Source organism: Scyliorhinus torazame, chromosome 2, assembly GCF_047496885.1.
Source record: "Scyliorhinus torazame isolate Kashiwa2021f chromosome 2, sScyTor2.1, whole genome shotgun sequence".
NCBI lineage: Eukaryota > Metazoa > Chordata > Chondrichthyes > Carcharhiniformes > Scyliorhinidae > Scyliorhinus > Scyliorhinus torazame.
In genome coordinates, this window is record NC_092708.1 from 46,426,241 (window position 1) to 46,439,096 (window position 12,856).

Here is a 12,856-nt window from a genome sequence, read left to right on the forward strand (position 1 = left end):
GCCAGAATCGCGTTGGACAATGGGGCGGAGAATCCGTTTTGACGCCCGTATCAGGAGCGGTGTCGGTTTTTGTATTTTCCACCTCCTGAAAAGCGGCGTACTCTAGGAGTATGGCGTGCCGATTATCCACGGCCTCAGCCCATTGCCTGAGGCCCGCCCAGCGGTGCTCTGTCCCCGACCTGCCGAGTTCTCGACTGCGTGGGTTACGTATGATCACACTCAGGGGAGGGCCGATCTGCGGGCAGGGGGGCTTCATTCAGGGCTGGGGAAACTGTGGGCGGGCGGTCCGGGGGGGGGTCCGGGTCTGTGGGCTCAGTCCGCCATAGAGCACGGTGCGGCCGCTGCAGGCCGCCGCCTTGCGCTTGCTTGGCCTCTGAACCGGAAGTGCTCAAGGTCGTATTGGCAGCTAGAGCTGCGAGCTCTACGCTGCCTCACTGCTAAGCCCCAGCAAAACGGGGAATCGGTGGCCGTTTTGTGCCAGTTTTCCTGGTGTAAAAAAACACTGTTTCCACACCGGCTTGGGGACTTAGTCTCCAAAACGGAGAATCCAGCCCCATTATTCAACTAAAGATGGAAGATCATTTGAAATACATGACCCAGTTTATGGGAAGAATTTTGGGGATTGGCCCGAGTTGTTCTGATCAAGACAGGACCATCATCGTACGAGGTGAGAGTACAAGACAAGATTTTGAGGAAACATGTGGACCATCCGCCTGCACGAGAGTTGTCCGAAGAGCCAGTGTTACAGCCTGATTTGTTGTTGTCAGCTGGAGGTGGTGGCAGCCAAAGCTGTGAAATTTCCAATCAGTCTGTGAGTGGTAAGAGGACTTTTGCGACGGAGCCAGAGGAGGTTTAAGCATCAGTATCAGAAGAGAGACCGAGGCTGAAAGTTTCTACAGAACGTACCCCAACAGGAACAGTTGGGGGAGTTGAATCACACGTTGAGAAAACAAAAGATACCAGAGTTTTTGATGGACTGATTAAAAATATTCATTATTGTAAATTATAGGAAGCTGTATAAGTTAACTATCATTCTGTGTGGTAAGGAGCTTAGACAGGGAGGGATGTAGTAGCTGGCCCCTTTAAGGGGTGACCTTCGAAGTGTCATGTAATCAGCTTTCCCAAAGATGCATTCTTTCTAAAAAAAAATCAACAATTCTCCAGCCACATTTTGAGATTTTTAGTTATTTGGATTCGGGTTCACTTGCAGCCGAGATAATAATGCTTATCCAAAGAAAACATAGCGCAGAACTGAAATCTGTAACTCCTGATTCTTGTGAACCCAATCTTACATTAACCTGGATATGGTTTTCAGATCACGACTGAAGGGTTTCGTTTAATTTGTAAACTTAGATTTGAGGTAGGCCACCTGGAATAACAATTTCACAAATCCATCAGTCTGATCCTTTATCTCCGTATTGCTCAATTATAAATATTATAAAAATCTGAAACCTGAAATCCAATAAATATGCTGTTATGTGTGAGGTTGTTTTTGAAAACTGTCTGGAAAGCAACTCAAGACATCATCGCTCAGTGTTAGTTAAGAGGCCATATCTCAGCTATTTTATCATTAATTACATGTCAGCATAACTGTTCACATGTTTTAATATCTGAGCCTCCAGTATGAACATTATACGCTTAAAACCTTAATAACAACAGTAATCTTTTATAACAATAGCAATCCATTATGCAATGCTTCTACAATTGCATTTAAAAACTTGAAAATACTGCATTGGTAATGATCTATTAGGAACTTGCTTGTAAACATCTTGATTGCATATGTAAATTATTACCAAACATGTTTGTTGTCTCTTGTTTGTTAAGTCACAACTGATTATATTGTAGTCAAAAGATTTGACCTAACTTGTCATACACGGGATTTCACTTCTCCCTTCAAACCTCATTGTGATAATATCTATGAAATAATGACGTGTCACTATTTGTTATGTTAGCAAAAATGCAATTAGAGTCACAGAATCCTTCCGGGAGGTTATTCGGCTCATCGAGGCCGCACCGACCCTCGGAAGGAGCACTTTACCCAGGTCCACTCGCCCATCCACTTCATCCTGTCCCAGTAAACCAACCTGCACATCCCTGGACACCAAGGGGCAATTCATCATGGCCAGTCCACCTAATCTGCACTTCTTTGGACTGTAGGAGGAAACTGGAGCACCCGGAGGAAACCCACGCAGGCACGAGGAGAACGTGCAGACTCCACACAGACAGTGACCCAGTGGAAAATTGAACACAGGCCCCTGGGGCTGTGAGGTAGCAGACCATCGTGCCACCCACGGATGCTTTTGTACTTTTAAGTTTTTCTTGCATGAAAAATAAATAGAGGAATCTTTTTTAAGTCAGTTCACAGGATGTGGGCGTCGCTGGCAAGGCCCGCATTTCGTGCCCATTCCTAGTTGTTCTTGAGAAGGTGATGGTGAGCTGCCTTCTTGAACCGGTGGAGTCCAAGTGGTGTAGGTACACCCACAGTGCTGTTGGGAAGGGAGTCCCTGGTTTATGACCCGACAACAGTAAAAGAACAGCAATATATTTTCACGTCAGGATGGTGAGTGGCTTGGAAGGAAACGTCCAAGTGATGATAGAACATACAGTGTAAAAGGAGGCCATTTGGCCCATCGAGTCTGCACCGACCCACTTAAGCCCTCACTTCCACCCTATCCCCGTAACCCAATAACCCTTCCTAACCTTTTTCTTGGTCACTAAGGGCAATTTATCATGGTTAATCCATCTAACCTGCACGTCTTTGGACTGTAGGAGGAAACCGGAGCACCCGGAGGAAACCCACGCAGACATGTGGAGAACGTGCAGACTCCGCACAGACAGTGACCCAAGCCGGGAATCGAACCTGGGACCCTGCCGCTGTGAAGCCACAGTGCTGTCCACTTGTGCTACCGTGCTGCCCAAATATCAGTTGCCCATGTCCTGCCAGGCGGTAGTGGGTTGACACATGCACCTATAAAGGTGTTGCTGCGTATATCAGTCTCAAAGGTAGACAGTTATGGATTTCAACAATCAGGTGGTATAACAAAAACAGCCTCTGGGTATATTGCTTCTTTAATATAATAAAATACTCCAAAGCACTTCACAGGGACAATACAAAACAAAATTTGACACCAAGCCAAATAAAGATATATTCGGGCAAATTATCAAAAACATGGTCAAAACAACAAGGGCGGAATTCTCCGTTCTTGCAGCTAAGTGCCAGTGCCAACGGAGAATCTGCGGGTGGTTCACGACAGGAAAATCAGCGCGAACCCCTCACCGATTCCGGTACCGGTGAAGGGCTAGCACCGGCACCACGTGAACCACCCGCAGATCATGCGGAAAACAACAGAGAATGGCCGGGTCCCCGGCCGCGCATGTGCTGGCCTGATGGCCTGCTCCGGTCACGCCGGAAAACATGGCTCTGCCCGTGGTCGAACCCTAACCCGCCCACCCCGACCCCAGAGCCACCCCCTGTCCACCCCACCGCTACCCCCAGTCATAGCAGAAGCCCCCCCGGCAAACGGCACAGACCCCGGACGAGTGTGGCGGCGCTGGGCACCGTCCGCAGCCGGCATGCTGGCTTCATGGCCGCTGAGACCACATGTGGCCCATGCCGTCAGGACCTCGGCCCATCGGGGACGGAGCATCGTGGGTGGGCAGGCCAGTGACGCCCCAACGGCCTTGCAACTGTGCACGGTGTGCATCCAGATGTCGCCCGTTTGGAGGGGGCAGAGCATCGCAAACCGGCTTCAAACCGACGCCTGCCCTGGATCGGAGTCCATTCTCTGCCAGATCACCGATCCCGATTTCGGCATCGGGCTACGAAGAATCCAGCACTAGGTTTCAAGGAGTGTCTTAAAATAGGAAAGTGAGGGAGAGGCAAAGATGCTTTTTGAGAGATTCAGAGGTACCGACTGGAATTGTCCAGCCCCTCCCCCCACAGCAGCGGGTTCCCCCATGGTGGGGATGGCGAGCTATTGAAATCTCCGTAAACATCGGAGGAACTGGAAGATCCCGCTTGTGTGAGGAACTGGAAAATTTCAGTCAATGTTCCTGGCTACTGAATGCATGACCAGTCTTCATGATGTGTTTGGAATTTTCAAATCAGGATGGTGTGGTTTGGAGGACAGCGTCCAGGTGGTGCTGTGCCCATGTGCCTGCTGCACTTGTCCTTGTTGGTGGTAGTGTTTGTGGATTCGGAAAGTGCTGTGTAAGGAGCCTTGACGAGTTGCTGCAGTGCATCTGGTAGGTGGTACACACTGCTGCTACTGAATGCTGGTGATAGAGTGAGTGAATGTTTAAGATGGTGGATGGGGTGCCAATTGACTGGGCTGCTTTGTCCTAGATGCTTTGTGGGCGACCGACAAGTTTTCGGGAGTCAGGGGGTAAGTTCTTTGTCACAGGATTCCAACTCTCATCTGGTCTTGCAACCTTAGCATTCATATGGCTGCTCCAGTTCAGTTTCACATCAATGGTAACACCCCCCCTGCCCCCCCCCCCCCCCCCGCCCCCCCCCCCCCCCCCAGGAAGTTCATCATCGGGAACTCAGCAATGCTAATGCCATTGGATGTCAAGGGGAGATGGTTAGATTCTCTCTTGTGCGAGATGGTCATTGCCTGCCACTTGTGTGCTGCAAATGCTACTTACTATTTATCAACACAATTCTGAATATTATTAAGGTCTTGTTGCATATGTAAGAAGTCTTACAACACCAGGTTAAAGTCCAACAGGTTTGTTTCAAATCACTAGCTTTCGGAGCGCTGCTCCTTCCTCAGGTGAATGGAAAGGTATGTTCCAGAAACATATATATAGACAAAGTCAAAGATGCAAGACAATGCTTTGAATGCGAGCATTTGCAGGTACATAGAACATAGAAAATACAGCACAGAACAGGCCCTTCGGCCCACGATGTTGTGCCGAACCTTTGTCCTAGATTAATCATAGATTATCATTGAATTTACAGTGCAGAAGGAGGCCATTCGGCCCTTTGAGTCTGCACCGGCTCTTGGAAAGAGCACCCTACCCAAACTCAACACCTTCACCCAACACCAAGGGCAATTTGGACATTAAGGGCAATTTATCATTGGCCAATTCACCTAACCTGCACATCTTTGGATTGTGGGAGGAAACCGGAGCACCCGGAGGAAACCCACGCAGACACGGGGAGGACGTGCAGACTTCGCACAGTCAGTGACCCAAGCCGGAATCGAACCTGGGACCCTGGAGCTGTGAAGCAATTGTGCTATCCACAATGCTACCGTGCTGCCCTTGAGAACAAATAAATCTACACTATATCATTTAACCGTAATCCATGTACCTATCCAATAGCTGCTTGAAGGTCCCTAATGTTTCCGACTCAACTACTTCCACAGGCAGTGCATTCCATGCCCCCACTACTCTGGTAATGAAGTCTTTACAGATCCAGAGAGAGGAGTAATCCCAGGTTAAAGAGGTGTGAATTGTCTCAAACCAGGACAGTTGGTAGGATTTGAAACTGATGCACAGTGTGCAATCATCTACAAATATCCCTACTTCTCAGTTTATGGGTTATTGATGAAGCATCTGATGATAATTGGGCCAAGGACGCACCCCTGAGGAAATCCTGCAGTGATGGCTTGGGACCGACATGATTGACGTCCAGCAATCACAGCCATCTTCCTTTGTATAAGGTATGATTCCAATCATTGAATTATAGAATCCCTACAGTGCAGAAGGAGCCCATTCGGCCCATCAAGTTGACATCGACCCTTCAATAGAGAACCCAAAATAAGCCCACTCTCCCACACTATCTCTGTAACAACATAACCCCACCTAACCTTTGGACACTACGGGCAATTTAGCATAGCCAATCCACCTAAGCCCCACATCTTTGAACTGTGGGAGGAAACCGGAGCACCCGGAGGAAACCCATGCAGAAATGGCGAGAACATACAAACTCCACATAGACAGTCGTCCGAGGCCGAAATTGAACCTGGGTCCCTGGAGCTGTGAGGCAGCAGTGCTCACCATTGTGCCATCAGTGGATAATTCTCCCCGATTTGCACTGACTCCAGTTTTGCTAGGGCTGCTTGGTCAAATGTTGCCTTAATGTCAAAGATAGTCACTGTCATCTCACCTCTGGAGTTCAGCTCTTTGGCCATATTTGGACCAAGGTTGTAATGAGGTCAGCAGCTGAGTGACCCTGGGCGAACCCAAACTGAGAGCCAATGAACAGGTTATTGCTGGGAAAGTACCGTTGGATTGCACTGTTGATGACCAATTCCATCACTTTACTGATGATTGAAAATATACTGATAGGGTGGTAGTAGTGATTTATTCTGCTTTTAGTGGACAGGATATATCCGGGCAATTTTCCACATTATTGGATAAATGACAGTGTTGTAGTTGTACCGGAGCAGCTTTGCTAGATGAGAGAGCTAATTTCAGAGCATAGTCTTCAGTACTATTGCTGGAAAGTTGTCAGGGACCATAGCCTTTGCACAATCCAGTGCCTTCAGCCGTTTCTTGATATCACGTGGAGTGAATCATATTGGCTGAACACTGGCATCTGTGATGCTGAGGACCACTGAAGGAGGCCAAGGTGGATCACCACTTGGCACTTCAGGCTGAAGATGGCTGCAAATGCTTCAGCCTTCCTTCAATATGGTGACAATAAACTGTGCACACTGTTCCAAGAGTGGTCTCATCAAAATCAAATACATCTGTAGCAAGACTTCCTTGTTCTTGTACTTCAGTTCCTTTGCATTGAAGGTCAACCTGCCATTTGCCTTTATAAATTCTTGCTGTATTACAATGCAAACTTTCTGTGTTCCTTGTATGAGTAAACACAGGTCATGATTTCAACTGTGATGTTGCTGAGGGACAGCATCAAATGGGAAAATGATTGGGACCGAGGATAGATTCTTGGCATATATTAAGAGTTCAGTCTGTTGCTATTCCTACACAGTAATCTTTTACGGAATGCTTGGAATTCCACGATTCTTTTGTTAGTTCAGACTTGCTTTTATAGGAGCAAATATAAACTGAAATCCCAGCAGTTGTAGATTATGAGTAATTAATACAAGGTTCTGGAATGTCCTTGTCCAAGTTAGCAAAATGCCTGTTTGGGTTAGTGATTAGACTAAATGTGAGAGCTCAAATCTCACTTTCTACTTTCTCTATGAACACTGCTGTCAACTTCCATACAAAGGATAGAAAAAGAAAAACAGAAAACTCCAAAAATTAAAAGGTACTTGGACACAATTCAAATACTAATTATTTCTACAAAGACCCACTAAAATCGTGAAGTTTAGACTGAAAGCAAGGACGGAATTCTCCGACCCCCCACCGGGTTGGAGAATCACCGGGGGGGGGGGGGCGGCGTGAATCCCGCCCCGCCGCTCTGACGCCGGCTGCCGAATTCTCTGGCGCCGGTTTTTTGGCGGGGGTGGGGATCATGACGCGCCGGTCGTGGGCCGTTGGCAGTGGCCCCCACGGCGATTCTCCGGGCCCCGATGGGCTGAGCAGCCGCCCACTTTCGGCTGGTCCCACCAGCGTGAAATACACAAGGTCCATACCAGCGGGACCAGGCTCTGGGGGTGGCCTGCGGAGTCCTCCCGGGGGGGGTGGGGGGGGATCCAGCCATGGCCGGCACGGAGAAGAAACCCCCTGTGCATGCGCAGGGATCACGCCAGTGGTTCTGCGCATGCGCCAGAACACGCTGGTGCTCCCGTGCATGCGCCAACTCGCGCCGGCCGGAGGAGGCCCTTCGGCACCGGTTGGCGCAGCGTCAACCACTCCAACTTCCGGGCGGCCCGACACCGGAGTGGTTCACTCCACTCTTTGGCACCGGTACGGCCCGCCCGCCGGTTGGGGGAGAATCCCGGCCCAAATGTCTGTGAGGCCAGAATGCATTCGTGTCTTGAATAAACAACTAACTATTTGAGAAACAGGAGCTGAAATATGGGGTGGATAAAACTAGTCTAAATAGAGATATTTCTTGTCTGCTTGAAAATACCAAAAGCAAGAGAAAGTTTGATATATGTACATAATGGGCATGGTTCACTGACCCTGTTGTGCCCGCCATGATCTGCATCTTGCTCTCGCTGGGCGTGATCCAGATCAGAATATTTAAATAAGCTGAATGGCTCATTTAAATATCCGAATACCGGATTCACCCAGCGCACAGTACTTAACGGCCGCACCTGCGAGACCTCGCCAGGGTGCCGTTTAGTAATGGTCCACACAATCGTGGATCAGGTGTAATACTCCTGAAGGGGGAGGTCTCACAGACCATTAGAGACCCCTGGGTGGTCGGGGACAAGGCAGGTGGGGACCCTTGCACCCCTTGGCATCTGTGCACCTTGGCACTTAGTGTGCCGGGGCACGTCTGTCGTGATCTGTATGTCTGCTACGTAAGGGGTTAACATCTGTAAGATAGTGCTAGACAATTACTAGATGGCAGCACCAGATCTATGTATATTGTCACATGAGAATACCCTTTAAGAAATGGGTGTTTAAGAAATGTACCTTTAAGAAATGGAGCTGCTCATGTTACTGGAGTGATGTCAGAGTGTGGGTGGAGCTGAGCTCTACTTCTGCTGTTTTAGTTTCAGTTTGAGAAGAGCTTGGGTGTGCCTGTGTTTCAGGGAGCTGCATCTGAAGTCCGCCATCCAAAGACTATCTTAATCATTTGGTGAATTCAGAATTATAAATGATTTCAGTATTGAATGTAAACCCTAATGTACTCCTGTTTAGAGGTTTGTTAAGTTTGTGGATGTTGAAAGAACAGCATACAGATTACTTAGTGTTGTATTCTTTGGGGGTTGTATTTGAATTGATGGTTGCTAAGATATTCACTGTTTGTTTTAAAAAGGTTAACTTGAGTTCATAGAATAAACATTGTTTTGTTTTAAAAACCACTGGTCCATTTTCTGCTGTACCATACTTGTAGAGTAAGCCGTGTGCTTCCCATATCCCAATCTATTAAAAGTTGTGAGTCAGGTGAACTCCATGATATACTTTGGGATTCTCTAAACCCTGGACCATAACAATTGGGGGCTCGTCCGGGATAAAAGTCTATCTATTGGATTGGCTTAGTGAACTTAAAGACAGTGAGGGGTGAGCATATTGTGGTTGCTTTTCAGGTGTGGTATTTCAGTTAAATAGGGAGTGTGTTGTGGACAATGGCTCTTTCAGAGGCTCAGAAGTTTTTTGGAGACGGTCACACGCAGTACCTTACGGACAGAACTGGGGCTGGTTTAGCACAAGGATAAAGAGCTGGGTTTTAAAGCAGACCAAGGCAGGCCAGCAGCACGGTTTAATTCCCATACCAGCCTCCCCGAACAGGCGCCGGAATGTGGCAACTAGGGGCTTTTCACAGTAACTTCATTTGAAGCCTACTTGTGACAATAAGCAACTTTCATTTTCATTTTCATAAAAGTAGACTGTTAGATTTCACAAAAACATTGCAGTGAACATTACCTGACAAAATGCGAAAATATGAGGTAATTATGGCGGTGGTTAAGCATTTAACGTTGCCTGAGATAGAGTTTGACTCATTGGAAATGGCAAAAATTCAGTTGCAAATTAACAAATGGAACATGAGAAAGAATTAAAGCAGCTTGAATACGAAAGAGAGAGAGTGGAAAAAGAAAAGGAGAGAGAAGAAAGGAGGAAAGAAAGAATAGCCCTGGCAGAACAAAAAGAAAAAGAAAGGGAGATACAGATCAGGGAAAAAGATAAAGAGAGAGAGTTTGAACTTCAGAAAATGGCCATGAAACATGACAGTCAGTTAAAATTGGCCGACGTAAAGGGAAATGTACAGTTGGATGATAGGGATGAGGATAGTGAGAAAGAGCGTCAAAGTCAAAGGCTTGGTGGGGATCTATTTAAATATGTCCAAGCATTGCCAAGGTTTGACAAGAAGGAAGCGGAAGCCTTTTTCATTTCATTTGAGAAGGTAGCTAAACAAATGAAATGGCCACAGGACATGTGGGAATTACTGATTCAAACAAAGCTGGCAAGTGTTTGCATCACTACCGGAGGAGGTATCTGGGAAGTATGAGGAAGTGACAAAATCTATCTTAGGTGCATATGAACTAGTGCCTGAAGCCTACAGACAAAGGTTTAGAAATTTAAGGAAAGAATTTGGTCAAACATACATGGTGTTTGAAAGGCTCAAACAGAGTAATTTTGATAAGTGGACAAGGGCTTTGAAAATAGACCAAACCTATGAAGCTCTCAGAGAAATTATACTTTTGGAGGAGTTTAAAAATTCAATTCCTGATGTAGTGAGAATTCATGTGGAAGAGCAGAGGGTTAAAACTGTGAGGTTAGCAGCAGAAATGGCAGATGATTATGAATTAGTTCATAAATCAAAGCTTGGTTTCCGACATCAGTTTCAGCTTGTGAGGGACAGAAACTGGAGACATAGGAAATACTCAAGTGGTAAAAGTAAAAGTGATCTGATGGGAGATAATAAGGAGAGTGTACCTCAGATTAAAAAAGAAATTCAGGAAGGTGGAAAAGAAATGAAAAGTTTCAAATGTTTTCACTGTAATAAACCAGGCCATGTAAAGTCACAGTGTTGGTGGTTGAAGAAAAGCACTGGGAAGGCTGATGTGGTAAAACAGCGGTTTGTTAAAGTGGTCAAGGAAAGCCCAAGTGAAGCAAAGGAGGTGCAAAAGATTGTACAGCCTGATCAAGAGGTGATTGATAAGAAGGTGCCAGATCTCTTTAAAGAATTTACTTGTGTGAGTAAAGTTTACTCATGTGTATCAGGAGGAGCAGGTAAAGAAGTCACAATTTTAAGAGATACGGGAGCTAGTCAATCTTTAATGGTAAGAAATGAGGGGTTATGTAGTTTGGGAAGAATGTTGCCAGAAAAGGTGGTAATATGTGGAATTCAGGGTGGGAGGAGTAGTGTTCAATTATATAAGGTAAGGTTGGAAAGTCCAGTGAAGAGTGGTGAAGTGGTAGTAGGAGTAATAGAGAAACTATCTTGTCCAGGAATACAGTTTATCTTGGGTAATGATATAGCTGGATCACAGGTGGGAATGATGCCTACTGGGGTTGATAAGCCAGTGGAAAATCAGACAACTGAAGTGTTGAAGGACGAATATCCTGGGATTTTTCCGGATTGTGTGGTAACAAGGTCGCAAAGTCACAGGTTAAGACAAGAGGAGAAATCAAAGAATGAAGGTGAAGTTGAAGTGCAATTATCAGAAACGATTTTTGATCAGATGGTTGAAAAAGAACAAGAACAGGTGGAGGATGAGGCGGATATTTTTAGTTCAGGAAAATTGGCGGAGTTACAACAGAAAGATATGGAAATAAAATGGATGTATCAGAAAGCATACACGGAAGAGGAATCTGAGTGTATACCAGAGTATTATTACCGTAAAAGTGATGTCTTGATGAAAAAATGGAGACCTTTACATATGCAGGCGGACGAAAAGTGGGCAGAAGTTCATCAATTAGTGATGCCGCTAGGGTATAGAAAGGAGGTGTTGCGAGTTGACCATGAGGTACCAGTGGGAGGTCATTTGGGGATAAGGAAAACTCAAGCTAAAATCCAGAAACATTTTTATTGGCCTGGACTACAAAAAGATGTAGTTAAATTTTGTCAATCATGTCACACATGTCAAGTGATAGGGAAACCTCAAGCAGTGATAAAACCTGCGCCCTTAATAGCCATTCCAGCATTTGAGGAACCTTTTACAAGGGTCCTAATCGATTGCGTAGGACCACTTCCGAAAACAAAAAGTGGGAATCAAAATCTTTTGACTGTAATGGATGTGTCTACTAGGTTTCCAGTAGGCCGTTCCAGTACATAATATCACAGCTAAAAGATTGTGGAGGAGTTACTTAAATTCTTTACTAGATATGGACTACCCACAGAAATATAATCGGATCAAGGATCAAATTTTACCTCAAAGTTATTCAAAGAAGTTATGGATAGCTTGGGAATAAAACAATTTAAATCAACTGCGTACCATCCAGAATCGCAGGGAGCATTAGAAAGGTAGCATCAGACATTAAAGACAATGTTGAGGGCTTATTGTCAAGATTATCCAGAGGATTGGGATAAAGGAATTCCATTCGTACTGTTTACAATTTGGGATGCACCTAATAAGTCAACCAAATTCAGTCCTTTTGAACTAATTTTTGGTCATGAGGTAAGAGGACCACTTAAATTGATTAAGGAGAAATTGGTGAGTGAGAAATCGGAAATTACATTATTGGATTACCTGCCAAATTTTAGGGAACGATTAAATAGAGCAGCTGAATTGGCTAGTCAACATTTGAAAGTTGCACAAAATGTGATGAAACGGGTCGCGGACAAGAAATCCAAAGTTCGTAGTTTTCCCAGTGGAGATAAAGTTTTAGTGTTGTTACCAGTGGTAGGTGAGCCTTTAAAAGCTAAGTCTTGTGGACCTTATCCGATTAAAAGGAAATTAAGTGATGTGAATTATGTGGTAAAAACACCAGATCGAAGGAAGACACACCAAGTGTGTCATGTGAATATGCTTAAAAGGTACTTTGAAAGGGAAGGAGAGAAAAAGGAGGAGGTTTTAATGATTCTAACTCAAAGTGACGAACCAAATCCAGATGACTATGAATTTGACATACCTCAAATTAAATTGGAAAATTAGGATGTTCTTAAAAATTGGGATAAATTGTTGAGTTATCTTCCAGAGGAACAACAAACTAACCTGAAAGAGTTATTGATATCACATGGGCAAGTTTGTGGATAAATTGGGAAGTACTAAAATGGTTATACATGGTGTAGATGTGGGAAATGCTGTTCCGATCAAACAACATTCATATAGACTTAACCCTTTAAAATTGGCACAGGTTAACAAAGAGATTGAGA